The sequence below is a fragment of the Anastrepha obliqua genome, chromosome 3 (genome assembly GCF_027943255.1).
Source record: "Anastrepha obliqua isolate idAnaObli1 chromosome 3, idAnaObli1_1.0, whole genome shotgun sequence".
Lineage (NCBI taxonomy): Eukaryota > Metazoa > Arthropoda > Insecta > Diptera > Tephritidae > Anastrepha > Anastrepha obliqua.
Genome location: NC_072894.1, coordinates 65,779,769 through 65,801,857, shown reverse-complemented (window position 1 = coordinate 65,801,857; position 22,089 = coordinate 65,779,769).

Genomic DNA, 22,089 nt, shown 5'->3' with positions numbered 1-22,089 from the left:
AATTCCGAATTAAGGTGTTAATATTGATTAACACCAGCGTTTGTCTTTGCTATTAGATAACTTACTTCTTGGGATGACCATGCCTACATGTATGTATATATGTGTATATTCAAATACACCTACCCCATGTATGTATGTATGTACCTGCCTATGCGGGATGATATTATTATGGAGGTTTTTGGCAACTCAACATGCATTAACGAAAGGTAATTGAAAACTGCTGCTGCCACTCACTGAAAAAACTGATTTTGGATAAATTCAGTTGATGCAATCTAAGCTCATCCATAGCCAAAACTTATTTTTTATTGTTCCTAATACATTCAAAATGCTGTTATACCCACTCGCACTATAAGAGTACTATAACTTTCTTTATGTAACGGTTATTTGCTTATACCAAAATATTCAGAATGATAAGAGGACTTGATTTGTGACTCTTTGTCTAAGGTCAATAGCCAAGCATACCACCCATATAATGGGAAGTTTTACGTTGAAAATGACGAAAAACTATTTGCCTGAATTTAATTTGATTCAAATTAAATAAATCCGAACAAATACATAAGAAGAAAACAAATTTCCATAAGTAAATGTTTGTACCTTGGTAACACCTTATTAAAGTGACCTCAACCTAATTACGCATGATGGTCTCCCCCTCATATAGATCCAAAATTCATAAATAAAGAGTGATCAGATTGGAAGCACTTTTTCCAATAGAGATTTTTTCACAGATCTCGCGTGACTACTGTCAAACTACATAATTTTTTTTAGTATTCATTGACATTTCATCATGGAAAGACTTATGCGTCGACAATGTTTAGAAATCGTACAATTGTATTACGAAAATCGACGCTCTGTGAAAAGTGTTCATCGCGCGCTCAGGCCAATGATGATAATAACCGCTCCGCGATGAACCCCATTTTTAGCTTAGTGGCTAGGTCAATGAGCAGAATTGCGTTATTTGGGCTGAAGGTAATCCGAAGCCATTCAAGAACAGCCATTTCATCCATTGAAAGCAACCGTTTAGTGCGATCTGTTGGCTAGAACAGGGATGAGCAACTCACGGCCCGTGGCCTGAATGAATTTATTTTATTGATTTTCTTCCATCAATATATTATTGCAAAATTAATTATAATAACATTTTTATGTGACGAGTTACTTACTTGTCAGTGACTTGCTCAAATATGCAATGCGACACGAACGCACGATAAAGTTATTGGCTTTGAGAGCAAATAAAAAATTATGGAAACACGTTTCTGAACAGATAATGAAAAAAAACGTTACTACTTCTCAAAAACACGCACACTATGTAAACATTTTAATAAAGGAATTTCAATTTCGATTTCAATTGTTCAAAGCTGAGAAGACAACGGTCTCTATATGTAAAGTCTAAATGATTTGAGGATAAACCAGCTTCGATTGAGGCATTGAAAGCTAAATTACTAAAGTTATTCACGAGATACCGAACGAAGTTAATAACGGTGATTGGCGATCGCTATTGCGCCATGATAACCAATTTTTTTATGCCGAAAATTGAGACCCGTGATCTCCACATCATGTGGTTCCAGCAAGACGGCGTTACTTGCAGACCGTGAAATAATGGATTTGTTACGTCGTCGTTTCGGTGAGCGATTTGTCTCTTGTCTCGGGCCAGTGAATTGGCTACCAAGGTCGTGTGATATCACACCTTTGGACTTTTACATTTGTCGGGGTATGTAAATTGTGGCTATTGCTTTGTGGATAAACTAGCTTCGATCGAGGCATTGAAAGCTAACATTACTAAAGTTATTCACGAGATACCGAACGAAGTTCTCCAGCGAATCATTCAAAAGTGGTGTTTACGGATGTCCGAATTACGGCGCAGTTACGGATGATATTGAACCTTAAAAAATCAATTTCAAATCTGATACCTCTGAATTGATCACTCTTTGTTATTGAAACCGGAAAAAATCAAGTTCTCTTTTCATACGCTAAGGCTAAATTTTCCTCCGTTCGTCTAGTGTTACAAGCTAAACTCTCAGTGTCTACGAGTTTGCTTGATTCCAAGGATTAACAGCCAGCCCCAATAAAATGATGCTGAAATGTGCGCAAGTATGTAAAATTCCACCAGAGCCAAGTTTTGTGCTTCTTTACTCGTTGTTGTTGTGTTTTCTGCATTTTATTTTATTTTTTGGTATTGCCTAGGTTATTGATTACATACGTTGCTACTGGAGTGCTAATTTAGGTAATCAAATATACTACCTTTGAAACAAAATCAGTAGCAATGAAATTAGCTTCTAAAGTTTTGGCTGGATATTGTTGCAAGTGGAGCGCATCCCTTGGAGCTATTCGAAAGCTCAGCGACGCAACCAAAATGAAATGTGTAATGTGCTGCACCCAGTGATGCAACGCAAAAATGTCTGGCCTTAGTATAACCATCTGTATGATGTATTGCATTTACCATACATATCTATGTGCAACATAAATATATTTGGGTAAGCCACCCATCTCTGGCGATAAGTTACACTACTGCCATTTGAAGTTAGAAATTTGTGCGTGAACAATGCAACAGTAGCCATGGCACACAGACGCACAAGTACCCGTATGTACATACTGCATGTACTGTATGTTCAATGTTAGACGTTACTAGCCAGAGGTAGCAATAGTACAACAAAAGTTTTCATGCGTCATATTTATTTAAGCAGTAGTCAAAATTGTATGTGCGTTTGCATACAACGAAATGCAATGGAAACTAACATTTATTGTAAATTGTTGATGGTTGTAGTGCTAATGATGGAAACTATAACGAACGCCGACGACGACTTTGCCACAAATGCAGATGAGATTCGCTTTTTGAGCGTAAAACAATGGCCTTTGCTGCCACCAGCATTGACTACTGCTCATAAGACCATCACTCCCAAACGAGAATTTATCACCACTTGGCAGATTCCTTCATATAATCAGGTGGTGGGCGGATTTTATGCACCTTACCTCTAAAGTCCACTATAGTCTGCCTCTCGTAATCCTTCTTTTTCTATTAGCTTCCCAATAACGCTGCTATGTTTATTCACATTTTTGGTAACCGCAATTCTGATTTGAATTTCTTGTTGTTTTCCTCCTTTTCATTTATTGTTTATTTGCCGAATATTCTGTACGTCTGATGTCGATTTTGAATTTTTAACAACAACAACGATTTGGGGGTTTTCAGTTAGGTGCTTGACATTTTTGCCATTTCCGTCAGCGTGGCTTTTCCCAGCTTTAGATGGAGGTGAAAGAGGTTTGCCTAAAGTTGAACGACGACAAAGCAAGATTCGTCTCATGTACTGAATAGAGAAAACCAGTATGCATAATATCCAAAATATCAAATTTCAAGTCATGTGAGTAATAATTTCTGTCATCCGGTCATAAACAACTCCCTCGCTCTCAAAGAACAAAAATTACACCCTGTCAATGTCTCATCATGCCCATCTTTTTCTAGAATGGACGATAAAGAACAATTGTGAGAAAGCATCGGGGCATTGGATATTACTATGATATTTTATGGAAAGTCTATTGCCTCAACCGCGAAGAAGATGAGGTAATGAATGACATGCAAATAATAAAACGTTAAATTTGCAAGCTCTTTGCAAACGGAGATAAAGAAATAAATTGAAATTTACATTTGGAAATACGATACTCGGAAGAATTATTCATATTCGGATGTTCGATGATTCCAGCCTAGGGTATACCGGCTGCTACAAGTGTAAAACGGAAACACACTCGGACGAATTGTGTAACGATTTTTGAGGTTACATTGGCGAAGAATAAAGTAAAATTTGCGAAAAATAATTTTTTATAGTCGATGCTTTCCATTTCAATTCAACCGTGCTATTCGGGTCGTGTTCTTCGATTTCGATGTAACTCAAATATGTTGCTCTCTGGTCAAAATAATGAGACACGTATTTTTTTGTTCGCCCGAAAAAAATTTTTTTCAAGAGTTATCGGCAATTTTGTTTTTCGGCTTAAAATCGATTTTTTTTAATTATATAAGAAAATTTTTTTTTAAATGCCCATAACTTAGTCAAAAACGAATGACGATTATTTTGAACCCAAAATTATTAAAATCGGTTCATTTTTGACTAAGTTATGAGCATTTATATTAAAAAAAAAATTCTTATATAATGAAAAAAACGATTTTGAGCCGAAAAACAAAATTGCCGATAACTCTTGAAAAAAATTTTTTCGGGCGAACAAAAAAATACGTGTCTCATTATTTTGACCAGAGAGCAACATATTTGAGTTACATCGAAATCGAAGAACATGACCCGAATAGCCCGGTTGAATTGCAATGGAAAGCATCAGTCACGTTTCTTTCGTGATTTGACCAGTTGTTTGGATAAACATCAATTTAATTTTAATCTACCAGAGTTATAATTGCTAGTCGAGTCTAAAGCGATATTTTTAAACTGCGCTACCGAACTTTTTAGGCTGATATTAAATTATGTAGACATGTGTATATGTATGCATGTATGTAAAAACATTCGTACATCAGGTTATTGGAACCCTGAAACGTATGAATTGTGAAAATAATAAGCAAAAACTCTATGATGATGATGCAACAACAAATAATGTTATAACATTGATTTGCTCTAACATTGCCTTGATATACATACATATGTAGCAAGTTTTCTATTCATGTGATAGCTGACCCTACAAAGTTGCAAGTATATTTTTAGCCCTATACCCAAAAAGACGTAAGTCTTGTAGATATGGAATTTAGATTAATTGCATAACATAGGTTAGACCAAATAATAGTTATATATTGAATTTCATGATGATACGAAAAATGAAACCAGAGAAAGTTAAAAACAAAACCTTTTTTAATATCTAATAAAAATACGTGATTCCTTTTATTTAATCTATTCATCTGTAATAAATTTTACTACTTCCAAATTGCGTTAAACTAGCCCAGACGAAATCAGTTCCCGCTCAATCTCCAACTAAAGCCTTGAACCGACGCTCACTAGACGAAAACAAATTTTTAGTTAAATGAAATTGTCTACCAGATTGTTCGATAAGAGAGAGCGTCTCCACTAGCCCAAAGTTTTTTTCTTATGTTGGTACACTCTTCATATCAACGTATGTGAAGCTTCATTTCAATCTGTCAACTCATTTTTATTTACTAGCCATTTAGTATCGACGTGTCACAGTATTTTCTACAATAGAAAAAATCAAGTATCGCGCAGTGATCGCAGGATATCGTATTGGAAAATCGTTGAGTGAGTGAAAGAGTCATAGCAGAAGCCTTAGGCATCTCATTGGCAGTGAAGCAAATTCTTACTGAAATATTAGATTTCAGAAAGCTGTGTGCAAAATGAGTGCCGCATTCGCTAACAATGGAACATAAACTCATTCGAATGCAAATTTCCCAGGAATATTTAGAGCGTTTTCGGAAGAATAAAGTGGATTTTGTGCGTCGATTCATCACTATGTAAGAGATTCATCGCTATCAAAACAAAATTCTAGAGAGTGGTGTGAATCTGATTCTTTGGCTCCGAAACGAGTTCGCGTCCACAAATCGCTCAAGAAAGTGTTAGCATATGTTTTTGGGATGAGGAAGGAATTTTGTTTATGGATTACTTACAAACTAGTAAAAAAATAAATTCTAAATATTATTGTAACTTTTTAGACCAGCTGAAGGAAAAAACTCATAAAAAAGTTTGCAAAAGAAAAAACTTATTTTTCATCAGGACAATGAATCGAAGCTCGAATTGTAGGACCATCCCCCGTGTTCACCAGATTTGGCCCCTAGCCACTTCTATCTGCTTCTAGACCTAAAAAACTTCATGCTTGGAAAGCATTTTTTATCATAGACAGCAATTTATAATTTTTTGTTTTTAATTAAATTTATATTTACCTGTGCCACAAACGCTTGGAAAATTAAAATTCCCATTTTTAATTTCACTTCACATACCGCGAGCTTAGGTATTTGAGCTATTATTAAATCCCTGGAAACCCCCTTAAATAAAAAAACTTTAATTCTAAAAACAAAAATATTTAACTCGTTTTATTAATTTTCGATATATTTTTTCGAATAAGAAGAATTCAAATAAAAAAATAAGCTCACAAGGTATACCTATAATTGGCCTTTGAACAAATGCAGAGGGTAGGATCAAGAAAACAATAATTTTGGGCCATCATAGCCAGCGTAACAACTACAAAAAAAAATCTGCCTATGACAATTATCTGAGCTGCTAATTTTTTTCTTTGCGAACTCAATTGCGATTAACGACTGAATTCGGAATTACATCAGTCCAACCAATGCGGACTGGCGGCAGCCGTATACAAATGGGTGGGTGCGTGACTACCATTCAGGTGTGCGTAGGTTCGAATTTCCGTGCATGAAACAGCAAAATTATAGAAAAAGTTTTTTTCTAATAGGGGTCACTCATCGGCAGACAACGGCAAACCTCCGAGTATATTTCTGCCATAGAAAAGCTCCTCATAAAAACCATTTGCCGTTCGGAGCCGGCTTAAAACTGTATGACCCTTCATTTTTGGAACAACATCCAGACGCAGACCATAAATAGGAGGAGGAGCGCGGTCTAACACCAAGCATTGGTGTACACACCAATTATTTATTTTTTTTTATTTTAATGCGGATTGAAAGTAAAATTAGTGAAATTTGCGAGGGCAATATTGCCGAAAAATGGCAGGTAATATATATTGAGAATAAAAAATAATGAAACTTATAAAGAGAAGAACAACAAAGACTGGAAACAACCATTGCAGCATTAATATTCTAGAACAATATGAGATGTAAGTCTTTTGAAGCTTTTCTGTTTTATTTTTAAGCTTAAACTGTTTTTTTCTAACTTCAGAAGAAAAGAACTGTTTGGCCTGTACGGAGAGAGGCGAGCAGGCGCTCAAACTAAATGGGGAGAACACGCAAATGCTGAGATGCAACGTTCGAAATTTCACTAATTGTTTTGATATTATGGAATAGTTTGAGAAATAGCTAATTTTTTTAAATAAGTTATTATTTCTTAATATTACGGCAGCTAATACCCGTATATGTAATCTACAATCCATTTTAATTGACAAAACTATCCAATAAACAAATCAGCTGTTCTCTAACCCACGTAACAACCATCTGCCTCTCCACAACTTTTATTAAATTAACTGCCCCGGTAATGTGGATTAACATCGCCGTCTGTCTAGGCTATTAGACAGATCCTAACAGTCGTACAGCGAATGAACTTGTCATCTATTGCTTCTCCATAATATTTTGTAAGATCAACGTCACCCTCTGATGGTTACAATCACTTACAATCATAATAATATATCTTTCCTTTCCAAAGATAATAATATATTTGCTATGGGAATAAGTTACGTTCTTACTTAGCCAAAGTTACGAATTATTTAAATAATTAAATATAATAATACATGAATTTTATGACATTGAAAGCTACAACTTCACTCCATCTTTCAGGCAGCATACGGATTGCTCTGACGAAAAATTCGAATTCCTTTTACTTGGTCCATACATTGAGCCAGTTTGTGATGCTCTCGTAAGAATTTAACCGCTCTCCAATAATAGCTGACTGCATTGATCGGAACAAATGATAATCCGAAGGTGCAATATCTGGGAAATACGGCGGTTGGGGCAAGATTTTCCAATTCAGTCCCTCTAAACATTTCTGGACCAATTTAGCAACGTGTGGACTGGCGTTGTCATGCAGCAAAATCAGTTTGTCATGTCTACCGTCCCATTCCGGTCGCTTCTCTTTGAGAGCTCGATTCAAAAGCATTAGCAGCAGCCAGTAACGATCGCCAGTGATGGTTTCAGATGGTTTAAAGAGTTCATAACAGATAGACACCCTTCTGATCCCACCAGAAGCACAACATAACCTTTGAAGTATGAATATTTATTTTTGGTGTCGATGGACTTGGTTCACGTGGCAGGCTCCAACTTTTTCGACGCTTAGAGTTATCATAATAGATCCATTTTTCACCGTCAGTGGCGATGCAATGCGGCAAACCTTTTCATTTCTGCCGTTCAAGAAGAATCTCACACGTCACTAAACGTCTCTCAACGTCCATATCCTTTTACGTAATTGATGTGGCACCCAGTTATCTGCTTTCTGGACCATTCCCATCGCGTACAAACGTTTACCGACGGTTGATCTGTCAACATCCAACTTTTGTCGGTGTCTCTTCGCGATCTTTATCACTCACGTCGAAATTGCCACTTTGGAATTGTCGAAACCACTCTTTACAAGTTGCATTTGATGGAGAAAATTGATCAATATATGACACGCTTCAGCTGTTCTTTTCATCAAAAGGTAATAATGGAACATGACTTCCCGCAAATGCTGTTTTTTCGGGATGAAAGTAGACATGTTTGACGTCAGATAAAAAGAGATATTTACGCTTCAAACGAATGTCACCTACTGCGATTGAGGCCTCACATATACACCTTCAAATCATCAATATATTGCTAGAGCGAAATACAAAAATAGTATCAGCAGCGACACCTGTTTTACGAAGGCGGAAACTAATTCCCATACCCAATAATATATTTTTTGTTTACCTCATCGAGTGCACCTAACAAAACCTAACCAAATGCGAAACTAACATGAAGTGTAACAGCTTTGAGTATATCGCTCGCGCATTCTCAACGAATTTCCCAGAGTATCCCAATTCTTTCTATGACATCTCCCTATCTTTAGCCATTTCAAAACTGTAGGTGAATGTGCTAGCGCCGCAAAGCATCTTTCCAAATTGTGACTTGCTTTGGTAAAGCAAAATTGATTATCTACAGCTGACTCTACAAGGCAACTAACGTAGAAGTCAAATTTTGTGAATATTGGTCGTCTCTTGGAAAGTCTCTCGTCAGGAAAATATTTGTGAGTAAGAATTTTCGAACTAAAAAAAAAATTTGCCGATTGCCCACCCCATTTATTACGATTCTTGCCAATTTTGAATAATTTTATTTTCCCGGCTACCACCTTGCGCATTCACAGTAGATCCTCCATTAAATCTACAATGTATGCCTAACTGCATCCAGGCAATAGGAATCCTTTAATCTTCGTACTGTTACATATTATTACAGACGCGACAATTCATTCACTCTCTACATATGCATGTGCATATAAATTATGTTTTGTGTCACGCCTACGCACATACAGTAGCTCACAATTCAAATGATGCAGCAATCACTTATGATAATATTAAGAGAGCATTTTGCAAATTTACAACCTCAACTTTGTTTTTTGCTATTATTATTTAATTTATGTATTTAATGAAGAAAAACAATTAAAAAAAATCTGTTTTAATAAACAGAAGCAAGCTACAAGCATCGCAAGTTTTTTTAAAAGCCTGAGAACTCAAAATGATAATACAAAACTTAAATATTGTCGAAAGGGATTTTTTAATTATAATCTGCTAGATAATTTCAAAGCATTAATTTTTTGAATATAGTATCCGGCATATGTGCGCCGGGGCTGCCAGTTACAAGATCCATTTGAACAGTCCAATTTTTGACTACCAATAAATCTAGCCGTCATGGTGGCTTGAATATTGCAATAAATCGCTTGTTAAGCGTCGTCAATGTTTAGCTGATTAATTTTTTGAAACAAAAATTCAGTCAGTATGGCTCAGCGCTCGCCATTCACCGTAGCGGTATGTTCTTTCTCAGATATAAGTAAGTGTATAAGGACCGATGATGCTGCCAGTGCTTTATGAACTTCGTGAACACCCTATATATACCTATATCCAAAATTAATCATCCAAATTGGTTTCTGTATAATATTTTTTACTAATATAATATAAAAAAAAACAAAGCTTTTCAATGGTTTTCAAAAGATGTACTTTGAGCTTTACACACTCCATTGCTTGTCTGTTGGAATACTGTAGCTGCCTATTTCAGCTTGTAATGAAAATCGCTGAAATGATTGAATCAAGTCCTGTTACTATTCAATACTGAAAACAGTCCGCAGAGTCCTAAGAGAAGCAGATTTCCACACAATCTGCAGGAGTTATTTATCAGTGCCAAAAACCAAATTGCTAGATTACAGTTTCGAGCGAAGCAATAGCTTGAAAGTGTTATGGGGACTCCGCTCCATCAAAAACAACAATAAAACGATAGTTTACTGACTAAACGTTGTCGTAGAGACACCGATGATGCACAACGCAATGGACGTATAAATGAGGCAGTAACACCAGAAAACATCAAAAAATGCACAAAGTCGTTTTGATAGAGCGAAAAGTGAAGTTGCGTGAGTTAGCTAACACCGTAAAGATATCAAAAGAAAGTGTTGGCATTATATTGCATGAGCATTTCATGAGGAAGCTATGTTCAAAGTGGGTGCCATGTTAACTCACTGTTGACTAAAAGTAAGAACATGTTGATGATAGCAAAATAATGGCCACTCTATATGAATTAAACTTCGAATAGCTGCCATATCCACCGTATTCGCTGGATTTGGCTACTAGCGACTACTGGCTGTTCGCAAATCTAAAGAAACATGCTCGTCGGTGAGAAATTTCGCTCGAATGAAGAGGTTATTGGTAAAACTGAGGCCTTTTTTTTAGACAAAAGATAAATCGCTCTGCAAAAGTGGTATTGAAATGTTAGAGCGGCGCTGGAATGCTTGCGTTGTTCTTGATAGAAGTAATGTTGATGAATAAAGTTAATTTTGAACAAAAAAAACACGTTTTTTCTTTGTTAGGCGAGGGACTTTGCAGCCCATGTGCTAACTACAACTTTTTAATATGAAAGCAAGTGTAACCTTTTCAGATAAGGCGGCAAAAGTTTTTTTTTCAGAAAGCCAAATGCAGTGCTTCAACCACAAAATCTGCGCAGCACAAAGAAACACGGTGAAATGGTACGGAGATGCATGTCATCTGAGAGCACCGAAATTTTCACTCTTACTGAAAGTACTATGGACAAGCATAAGTATTTGGATGTCTTCAAGAAAAATTTGTTATAAAGTGCCCCGATATTAAATATTCGAAACACTTTTCGCTTCTATTAGGATAACAACCCGAAGCTCAAATCGGCGATTGTATAAAATTAGCTCCTTTGGAATTGCCTGCATATTGCTCAAACATCAGCGTAAACATCAGGTTTATATGTTATTCAGAACCTGTGGTCGGTTCTAAATAAAAAACTTCAAAAACATGAAAGTCAAAACCAAACTGACCTCAAAAAACGGTAAAAGAGTAATGACCAAAAAAGCCCTCTGAATGTTCCAAAGAGCCTTCAAGCAGTTATTGGCAAAAGGGGGATATCCTACAAGGTACTAATTTACTACTACCTTAAAGTTTTTATTACTACATTAGTTATGATTAATGTTTTTGAGGACTACATTATTTTGACTGTGAGTTATCTTTCAAGTTTGTGTTACATATATTTTTTGGACTATACGATATGGTTTGTTTTCTGTATATGTATTTGTAAATGTTGTATTACTAACGTATATCAATTTCTTAGAAATGTGTTTTAATTTAATTAAAAAATTTGACGGCATCATTTTAGCAGTGAGCCACTGTTAAAATTTGTGACTACAATTACCTTGGCTAAGTTGGCAGTTAAAAGTACATTTTTTTACTTACCAAAACTTGTGTGATGTGATGAGAAATATGCAAAAATGACGAGCGCAGTTGTGTTGCATTGGGAACATCTACATATGTGTGTGCACGTCTACCCGCATGGGCACATTCGCATTTACCCATATGTACATAATCATGCCAGTGATTGGATGTTTATATTTATTTATATGCAGATGCGTGTGCTAAATTGTGTGAGCTAGCTGCTGCAGAAACTGTTAATTTGAATTTGTGAGCAATGCCATTAACGCATATTTACGCACGTTTACGCATGCTTACTGCCTCGCACAAACATACATACATACGTATATAGCGAATTGCAATTTTCGTACACAAGGCAATTATGTGCTTTCAGTTCTTCTCAATTTTCACATAAATTCGTTAACTTTTTTATTAATTGAAAAGCATGTTTATAGCAAAGTAAAATAAATTTTTTATACGCAATTTCTTCAAGAATTTTGCTAGAATATCAGCTTACCCACATATGCACACACACTCCAGGCATTCAGTCTTCGCCAACTTTGAATTGACACCCCACAACAGGCACTCTTGCGCCCTCCTCAACCCGCTCTTATATTACTTTTTTTTAAACATTTACGATTTTCAATTCAATTCAATTAATATTCATGTGTTGGTTTGCACTTTCCAGTAACATTTTCAGCGGTCGCCTATTTTCTTTTGATCTCTCGCTGATGTTTTTGTTTGTATTACCATTTTATTTTGTTTTTGTATTTTGTTGCTGTGAGATGTTTTCTTTTCAGTTTTCATTTTAAATAAATAAAAGAAAAATTTCGCTTTTAAACATTCGACAACCATAGTAACAACAAAAGGAACAACAACAATCATGAGTAGGTGAACATCACATCAAAATAGTCATAAACAAAATGTGAACGATTATTCTTGTTCCCTCTTATGTTTTGTTTATCATTTCATTCATTGTTGTAGTTGCGTGACGTTGTGTGCATTTCTGACTGCGCGGATGAAGATAGAAAGCAAGAAAAAGGCAAAGTGATTGGCTTTCTTCAAGGAAATGCAATGAGAAGAATTGCCGACGTGCACTAAACTTCTTCATTAAAAAGACAAAGAAATGTGCGCAATTGAATTTGAATTTTGTACTTTACTTACTGATTAGAATTATAAACTTTAATTTAACTTAATTATTAAAATTAACTTTATAATAATAAATAATTCGTTTGATGAATTCATTAGAATTCATTTAGCTTGCAAATTATTAAATGAAAATTGCGCATTAGTGTCCTTTCATATACTATGTACATACATACAGGGTTTGATTGAAAAGTAATGAGCGTTATTTTTTTAAGCAGTTTTATTAAACCTTTTGGCTTATACAACTAATATTCTTTAAAATAGGACCCTTCAGCGTCAATACACCGCTGGTAGCGGTCGGAGTGTGGGGAAGCACCTGAACCCCCATCTTGACCAATGCAGAGGTGCAGAGGAAGGCGGTGTGTGCCGGCGCATTGTCGTGATGAAAGGTCCAATTGTTGGCGAGGCCGGGCCGAACCTGGGCGACGCGGTTTTTCAGCCGAAGGAGCACTTCTTTGTAAAATGCCGCATTTACAGTGCTTCCTGGAGGTACAAACTGTTTAGCTTTACGCAAAATTTGATCGAGTAACGTTGCTCCAACGATCGCTACATTTTCGCCACTGCAAACAGCTTTCACGCGCGGAGCGATGTTGACTGCACCGCTGTTGCCAGCGAACTGGGACCGATTTTTAGTGGAAGGGGAAGGTCCAACGATCATTTTCCCCCACCAGCCGATTTGGTTGATCGCTTGGCAGACGCTGCGCGCGGGAAGGCTCATTACTTTTCAATCAAACCCTGTATATGTATGTGCATATGTATATACTAGTTGCAATGGTACAACGCTTCTAAAAAATGTCTAAGAATCAATCGTTAATAAAACAAAATGAAAACGCATTCCGGCAAGAAATGTGTGAAATCGAATCAAAAATTCTCTGTGGCAACATTGAGAAAAGCAAGCATGAAAACCAAAATGTGCATACTTAAATTTTAGTATTGATAAATAAAAATGTTGAGCTGCTGGAATGCTCAACGTATTTATGTAATTATTTATAAGCAAGGTGGCAGCACAAACTATTAAGCTTAAATAATAAATGTACAAAAAGAGAATTTTCCTATATTTGTTACTATATTTTCTTATTTGGTTAATGCCTCTACTGAAAAGTACCAATAAATCAAGCACAGTATTGCAGCTGCTGAAGTTCTACTGCTGCAATATACCGCTAGACGGAATAATATTTTGATGCGTGTTTTTTTTTTCAAGCAAAATACAGTCTTCACTTGAATTATAAGAAAACGTTGGATTACCAGATCAAGCACGGTTGCTTTAATAATCATTTTCTTTCATAAAAATTATTTCTTCTAATCAAGTGAACGAGACTGTACCTTTTAAAACTGGTATAACTCTCTATCTTCAATGCTGCGAACTCAACTCTATTTCCTGATATTTGGCAAGTTTCATAAGGCTGCATTCATACAAGGCAAATTAGCTTGCTTCATCTTTGCGAATTAACATTTCTTTAACATCATTAGTGATTCCAAGCAAATATATTTTGACATCTCTTTTTCAGTGCTGCCAACATATTATATGTGTATTTATGACAGTTGCTTTACCTATTCGCCACTCGCTAACCATTGGCAAATGGAAAGCGTCTGTAAAATTTTGTGGGCATAAATATATACCATCATTATCATCTTAGCATCAAAGTTCGGGGTGAACCATTGCTTCTGTTCACTCGGTCATCAGCTTTTCGTTTGATATCAGATATGCCCATAGCTTCAAAGTCGCCGACATCGAATGTCATCTCTGCATCGTTTTCTTGGCCGGCCTCTTCTTCTGTCGCATTGTGGATTTGTTTGGAAGATCTTTGTTAAAGTTCTATTGTTGCTCATTCGTAAAATGTGACCGTACCATCGAATCCTTTGCGCTTTAACGTACCTGATTGTATTTGCACCCCGGATAAATGTGTCTAACTCGTCGTTGTACCGAATGTGGTAAGTATCGTCGTCAAGTCGTACAGGATCACTGAATTTCAGAACCCAGACTTCGCAGCGATATGTGAGGGTAAGTCTGGTGGCAGTTTTATAAATTCGTAGTTTCTGGTTTCTGGAAAGCAGTATCGACTTCATCAACTTTGTATATATCTCTGTATATATGTATTGTATATGTACATTGAATACTACAAAATAGAACGATTTACTTCTATTTTCTCAAAACCACTGAAACTTAGTTGTATAAAAGTGAAGATCTCCTAACTACAGGCTAACAAACGTCAGCTGAATAACACTCACCCTAACTTTTTGCAAAGCGTGGTTATTTTCGGTTGTATTTTCGTTAAAGCGCAATATATTGACAAAAATATCACACAAAAACCTGAAAATATACTAAGAACAAAAATTCGAGATATTACAGTCCTAGCACAGGGCAGAATAAATGCAACACTATAAAGGTTTTTCCAAGCTTGCAATACAGAATTTTTCGCAGATACGAGAGTTGTATTCGAAAGAGAAGGCTTCGCGTTTAAGAGCTGGTGATCGCTGGAAACATTATTTGAAGAAATTTGTAAAATATAAGCTGTCCAAGCTGTTACCACTCAATTTTAGGTTTCCCATTTTCATAATTTTTCCAAAATTTCTTCTCCAACCCTTAATAAAATTAAATTTTCGAATGGCAATTTGCCACGCGTTCACTTGCATACATTCAAGTATTCTTATTGAAATTTCTCTACGTCTAGTCCAAAAACTCACATTGAAATAACTAAAACACCTTTAAAAACCACAGACCTGTGGCACCACGGAGATATAATTTCCCCCCCTCTTAAGTTAAGTGATATTTGTACGTTCTTGTAAATATTTTATTGTGCAATTCGTTCCAATCACCTATGGAAGTTCAAGATACATAAAAGCCTTCAAAATTTAGCTTCTTATGAACATTTAAAACAAAAAAAATTCGTAGTCAATATAAATTACAGATAACAACCGTACATTAAAATGTGGCTTTGTTTAAAAAAGATCGGTCATTACTAGTTGTTGTTGTTTAAATTAATTTCGTTTTTTTAAATTGTTATTGACATGTTACCTCAAAGCAGATATCATTTACACTCTGCTAGCTGTCTATATAAATGACATATTTGGCCCATTTCCAAGCTCACTGAACATTTGAAAAATTTTGGTTTTTTTTTTTAATATTTTTTCATACTGAATATAAATAAAAGGAAATCACCTAATGTAAACAAATTCACATAGATCACAAGATCGTCTTTTATCACTGCCGCCAAAGAGCACAAATAACCTACAACCAGCAACTGCCTCGAGTCAATTACACACACATATTAATTTCATACATACATTCAAACGCACACTCCCACGCGAGTGAATGCACACACTATGCATACTACTACACATAAGCGTTATAGTAACATGGCGAGAACAAGTTAATTTGTTTTCATGCTCTTTACCCCGCCGCACTTGTCGATTACTTTGCCTTTCACATTTTTGTTTAAATAACATTTCGTCTTCTTTTAATTTTCATTCAACACTAGAAAATAAACAAGAAATTAAAGGAAATCAGTGTTGGTGATAATATTAATGTTAATTTATGGAAAAGCAGTGAGAGAGGGGAACATTGAGGAGCAATCAAGTATTGTAATGTGTTTGTGTTTTGGCGAAGTAAGAAGGTCTGTTTGATCTTTTAATGATGATGACACTCCGTCGAGTTTCGTAAGCAATTTGGGTCTTAAGTTAGAATTATTTTTATTATAAACAAGGTATGTACCTAAATGCACGCAGAATGGAATTTATACTTTCGAAGATTTCTTTCTAACTTCTCTCCGATTCCGATTTGGAATACTTTACAAGACCAATCATATTGTCTCATACCCCATTCTACGCTATATAATCTCTAACAGTATATTCAAGTAGTAATTGTTTCGTGTGGTGAATCAACTTCACATCCTATTTACATTATTGCGTGACTACTACTCGTATTCGGGAGTGTATGGGTTCGAATCTCCGTGTATGAAACATCAAAATCAAGAAAAAGTTTTTTCTAATAGCGGCAGGCAAAGACAAACATCCAAGTGTATTTCTGCCATGACAAAGCTCCTTATAAAAAATATCTGCTATTCGTTTCGGAGTCGGTTTAAAACTGTAGGCCCCTCCATTTTTGGAACAACATGAAGGCGCACACCACAAATAGGAGGAGAAGCTAGGTGAAGCACTTAACAGTATATAATCGTAACATCCACGATATACAAAATGCAAAAGTGTTGCCAACACCAAACCGCTATTCGGCTCTCAGCGAATTTAAAAAAATCAGCTGATTTTCTGACGGGGTTGTGACAATGGTTCGTCTACAACAGAGGCAACGCAGCCACCAGCCATTTTACTTCGTTGTCATCTGAGCCTCTGACGAATAGATTCGAATCTCTTTTCCTCGGAAAGGCGCTATCAAAATGTGCATTTTTTATTATTTTAGCCCGTAACGCCACACCGGAAGAAACATTAATTGGGTAATTCTAAACAAAAACTTGTATTTTTTTACTCCACCATACCACATATTATATACAATATATACTTCATTATATATACTTTATTATGATATATATTCAGACAATCGAAATAAGCACAATTAATATTATATATAATTACATAAATGAGCAAAAATTAAAAAAATTGTATTTAAATGAAATCAAACAATGAAAGACAAAAATAGCGAAAGCAAAAACCGTAATTATAAGGATATAAAAAATATTGCGATCTTTGAATATAAGCTAAAAAGTAACAAAAACAAATTTATAATACAGCAAATAAATTAACAAAGAACATTTTCATGTAGCTTAGAACTACTGTAAGGAGCAGATCGAAATGTCTGCTTCTAAAATATAACAAATTAAAGAGATCACAATTCAATTAAAGAGGGTGGCCAAATTATTATACTCAAACAAAATTCTCTTCAGTTTCTTCCAATTTTTTTTTAATATTTCGAATGCTGGACTACGAAACATTTAGTAACTCAGCTATTTGACGTTGGGTATATTCACAATGTTGCAACCTTCGGGGAAATGTTTGCTTTTTTAGTTGGTGTGAGATTAGCACACTTCCCCCTTTCTACAAGACAAAATTTTCAATTCATTTCTATAAAAACCCAATTAATAAATAAGAAAACTAGAAATCATCAAAAAAATAAGAGTATATAACACAATAGTAACCCATTCTTTTTTCTTAAAAACCACACCCGCAAAAAGAAGCTTGCACTTTGAAATTTGAACAGACATTGTCACTAACGTCTGTCAAATATGAAACAGTAGAAAAAACAAAAACATAAGAAATTCCAGATCACGTATAGTGTTGTAAGATGTGTACGTAATGATTCAAAACCAAAAATATTATAACTACTACCCTATAACATATGTTTTCGCTAGATCTTTACACATTATTTAAAAAAAATTATTTGAGTATAATAATTTGGCCACCCTTTGTATCTACTTCTCATAACTTGGGAAGTTAAAAAGACAGTATCCCACGACGCATCCTCGAACCCATTTAATAATAACTTTTGACATTTTCTTGCTGAAAAAATAGTATTACAATATAATTTATTGGCTTAGATCATCAACCCTGCACTAATTTTAATATTTACTTCATATTTACTTTCTTCATTTTCTTATTTTTCTCTCTCATTTGAATATAAATTCTTGCAAAATATAGTATGTATGTATATCATGGCCATAAAGTAAGAACGAACAATTTTAGTCAGTTGACGCCTTATTTCTGGGAGCCCGCCAGCTGATCATTAGTGCTGCCAAGTACTCAAAAGTGTTCCTGGGAGCGCTCTCAAATGTGAGAATATAGCCTCTAGTCATCTTTGAATTGAACAACCACGGATGATAGATTACCAGGTTTGCTATTTATCTATGGAGAAAAAGAAAATTGTAAGGGGAACTTTGGATGCCACGTCACCTGTTGCTCAGATAGCAATGAACCAACATGAGTGAAGGTTGTGTTGATTTATTTTCTTATATCACTAACACATACTTATTACCAAACGAAATCTTCGCGATAATTTCACACATATTCACACACTCGTCCAATTAGCAAGGAAATGTCGTTGGTTAATTTTTTTCGTATAGCACTATCACAAGTTTTTTCGTACACAAACCGCTTTGTGAACACAAGTGACATCAGCCCATCAATGGATTTTGTTAAATTCGCTCTTACGGGCTTATGGTTTCAATATTGTGACACTCGGGCTTGCTCTGTGGCTGCGTCGGATATAACGAACGTCTAAAATATTGATCAAGATGTGAAACGGCTAACGAATAATCGGCCGTATCCCCTAACAAGTTAGACTGCAATCCTCCTTGTCCCTAATTTTTTTGTCAACTATCGACAGAGGCTTGCTGAATTCCACATTTCCACTCGCTCGGTATATTGTACCGATTGTTTTTCCGGATTTGATTAAATTCGCTGTTCAATTTATTTTCAACTATTTGCGTACCGGTTTTATGCTTTACACTTTGTTCACCAACATAATCGGTATCACATCAGAAATTCCACATATTCTTAATTTTAATGCTATGTATTTCTCCTCCTAATTAGTAATCATCATTACAGTCACATTATCAAAAAGAAAGGAGGCTTTTTTTACCGAAGCCCACGACAACGAGATTGACATGCATATGTACATATGAAAGTATACCATTAATTTTATAACTACTAATAAATATAAATGTGGCAGCATCAACGCGAAAAATGCCACAACAAACGAGGCGGATCGTAAATAGTGCGCTAGCTGTAACTGTCAATAGAGACACTTACTTCCACGCACATAACGGTGAAACGAAAGAAGCAAATGACAGTAGTCATTTTTTTAAATTTATCAATAAAATATTCAACAAAACTGTTGAAGCGCCATCACTTAATGATACTCTCTTAATGACTAACACTTAGTTATCTCTTATATGTTCATATGTTTCATAATATTTCAAGCATGAAAGCAGTGACCGCACGAGATATGTATGTATGTGGTAAAAAGAAACTGCAATAAAAAAATGAAACAAAAAATCACACAAAACCTGAAAATTTAACTTCCTCTAACTTCACAGCGGCACGGCAAAACTGCGCACAACGAAAATAATAAAATATATAGAAAAATGCAAACAACGTGAAAATGCCGGCTTTCCGCTTAAGCAGCAGCAGCAGCAGTAACAAGAACAACAAGTTAACTAAAGCCAGCATCTGCAGCAGCAATCAACTCAGCATGTAAGCAAATAAACTAACTCAGCCGTATAAAAATAATAGTTAATGTATAAATTTAATGACAACTCGTTTATTAAAAATTTTATTTTATTTCTGCAACAATGTTGCAATACAAATGCCTGCATTTATACATAAATGCATACAATGTTGCTGCGAATGGTAGGGGCACAGAAATAAAATAAGAAAGGAAACCGGAGTTCCAGGAGAACAGATTTTACGATTGTTTATACATACATTCGCAAGTATGTATGTATGCATGCGACATAAACATACATAGAGTTTTTGCTGCAGTGACAGTAGTACGTGTGTGATAAAATGTGTAAAACTTCAATTATTCTCAGTCAAATGCAAGTTAGAATTTAAATGTAGTCATTCAAGGAAGAAGTAGAATCATCATAGAGGTATTATGTAAAGTATCCCCCCACTGTATACAATACATTTAACATTTAACTAGCATAAACAACAAGGTCAAGAGAATTCAGCAGGTGTGGCCAAGAACTGACCCATAACCGGCTCTCAGCAAATTTGAAATAATCAACTGATTGGCTGACGTCACAGGGGTCATAACAACGTTTTATGTACGAAAAATCTCAGATTGTGTTTGTGATATTCGAAAAAAAAAACAACTATATATAATTCATTCTTCTTTTTTACATTTAACAAAACTATAAAATATTGCATATAATATTATGGTAGTTGGCTGCTTCAACTAATTGCCCAATAATCCTTAATCTTGTCCAATCTCTTATGTTACGAAAATTCCCAATTCCCCGTTTACATTCGATTTTACCTTGCACAATCAGTTCCAACAACTCATATTTAGGACCACGCATTTTTTTCCTCGTTCACTCCTCTCGGGAGCATAGGGTCTCGGCAAGACTCAGTCTTGCATTGGTTTTGTTAATCTGTTTTGATTTCTGCCTGCCGCTAGGACCACGCACAATATTACCAAAACTTGCAGGTTTGCGGCCGTTTATCGTTAATAACAGCTCTCTATCCTTTCTAAGTTTCGTTATTTTATAATTCGTGCTTTCACAATTTAACACGCGGCTCTTCGTTTTCATTAGATAAATATCATAAATCGCAATATTACCAAGTCATTTACTGAATTTTCACTTTCCATTTCTTCTTCTTTTTGTTTGCTTTGCATCATTAAGGTACCTAACGTCAGACCTATCAAATTTTATGGGAGGACGCCACCTTTTATATTCAAGTCGTATTGATCAACGGATAATTGGACGAGTGTGTGAAATGAAAAAAATTAAAAATTCTGCTAATTCCTCACGATAATAAATTATTGGTAATCTACTATGATAATATAGGGTGGGCCATCTAAACGACAGATTTTTTAAATGTTGATTTCTATATTCAAGCCTACATCCATCACCGTTAATTATGGACCACTATCCACTTCAAATGAATTCCCCGACTACACAAGTTTTGCCATTCGCACAAATAATTCGCCAGTTTTGCGTAGACTTCGAGGTAGAAAATAGTTTCTATGGAAAAGATGTTTTCAATAGCTGCAATCTTTTTGCATCCGATCTGTAAAAGAAAAGTACGAAATTTGCGAATTTTGTGAAAAGCAAAAACACAAAATTTCTTACTTGAGTTGATAAAACCAGTTTGAATTGAAAGCACATAACTATATATAATACATATAGTATATGCGACCTGATTAGTGGTGATGTAAAACTTAAGCAAAGCTACTATTGTGAATGAGCCCCTGATAAGAACTCGGAAAATTCTTGCTAAATTGCTGGATATACACATAAAACTAAGGCGCATCCATACTACTGATAGCAGCAGAATGGCTGTTTTTCTCTTGCGATTTGCTGGTTTCAGTGACAAAGTAATCTGGTTTTTTGTTATTACTTTGCTTGTTAATTTATATTTTGATTCAAGTTTTGACACTCAAACCACCAAATTGCAAATAAGAGTTTGGCACCACTTCCAAACCCTTCCTGCAAAATATAGCAAATGTAAATGTAAAATATAACCAATTTTGGGTATTTTATGAGTAGGTCGGCTGTCGATTTACTATTGAAGGTTGGTAAATTCTTTAGCATTGGCATTCTTTTGCACCCCCAAATGTTAAAGAATTTACCAAGCCTGTTCAATCGTAAATCGACGCGTTTCGTAAACAGCAGATGTTAATTTAACTTTCTAGTTCAGACCGTACATAGAAAATTCCAGATGAAGTTGATTTATTTTTTATCC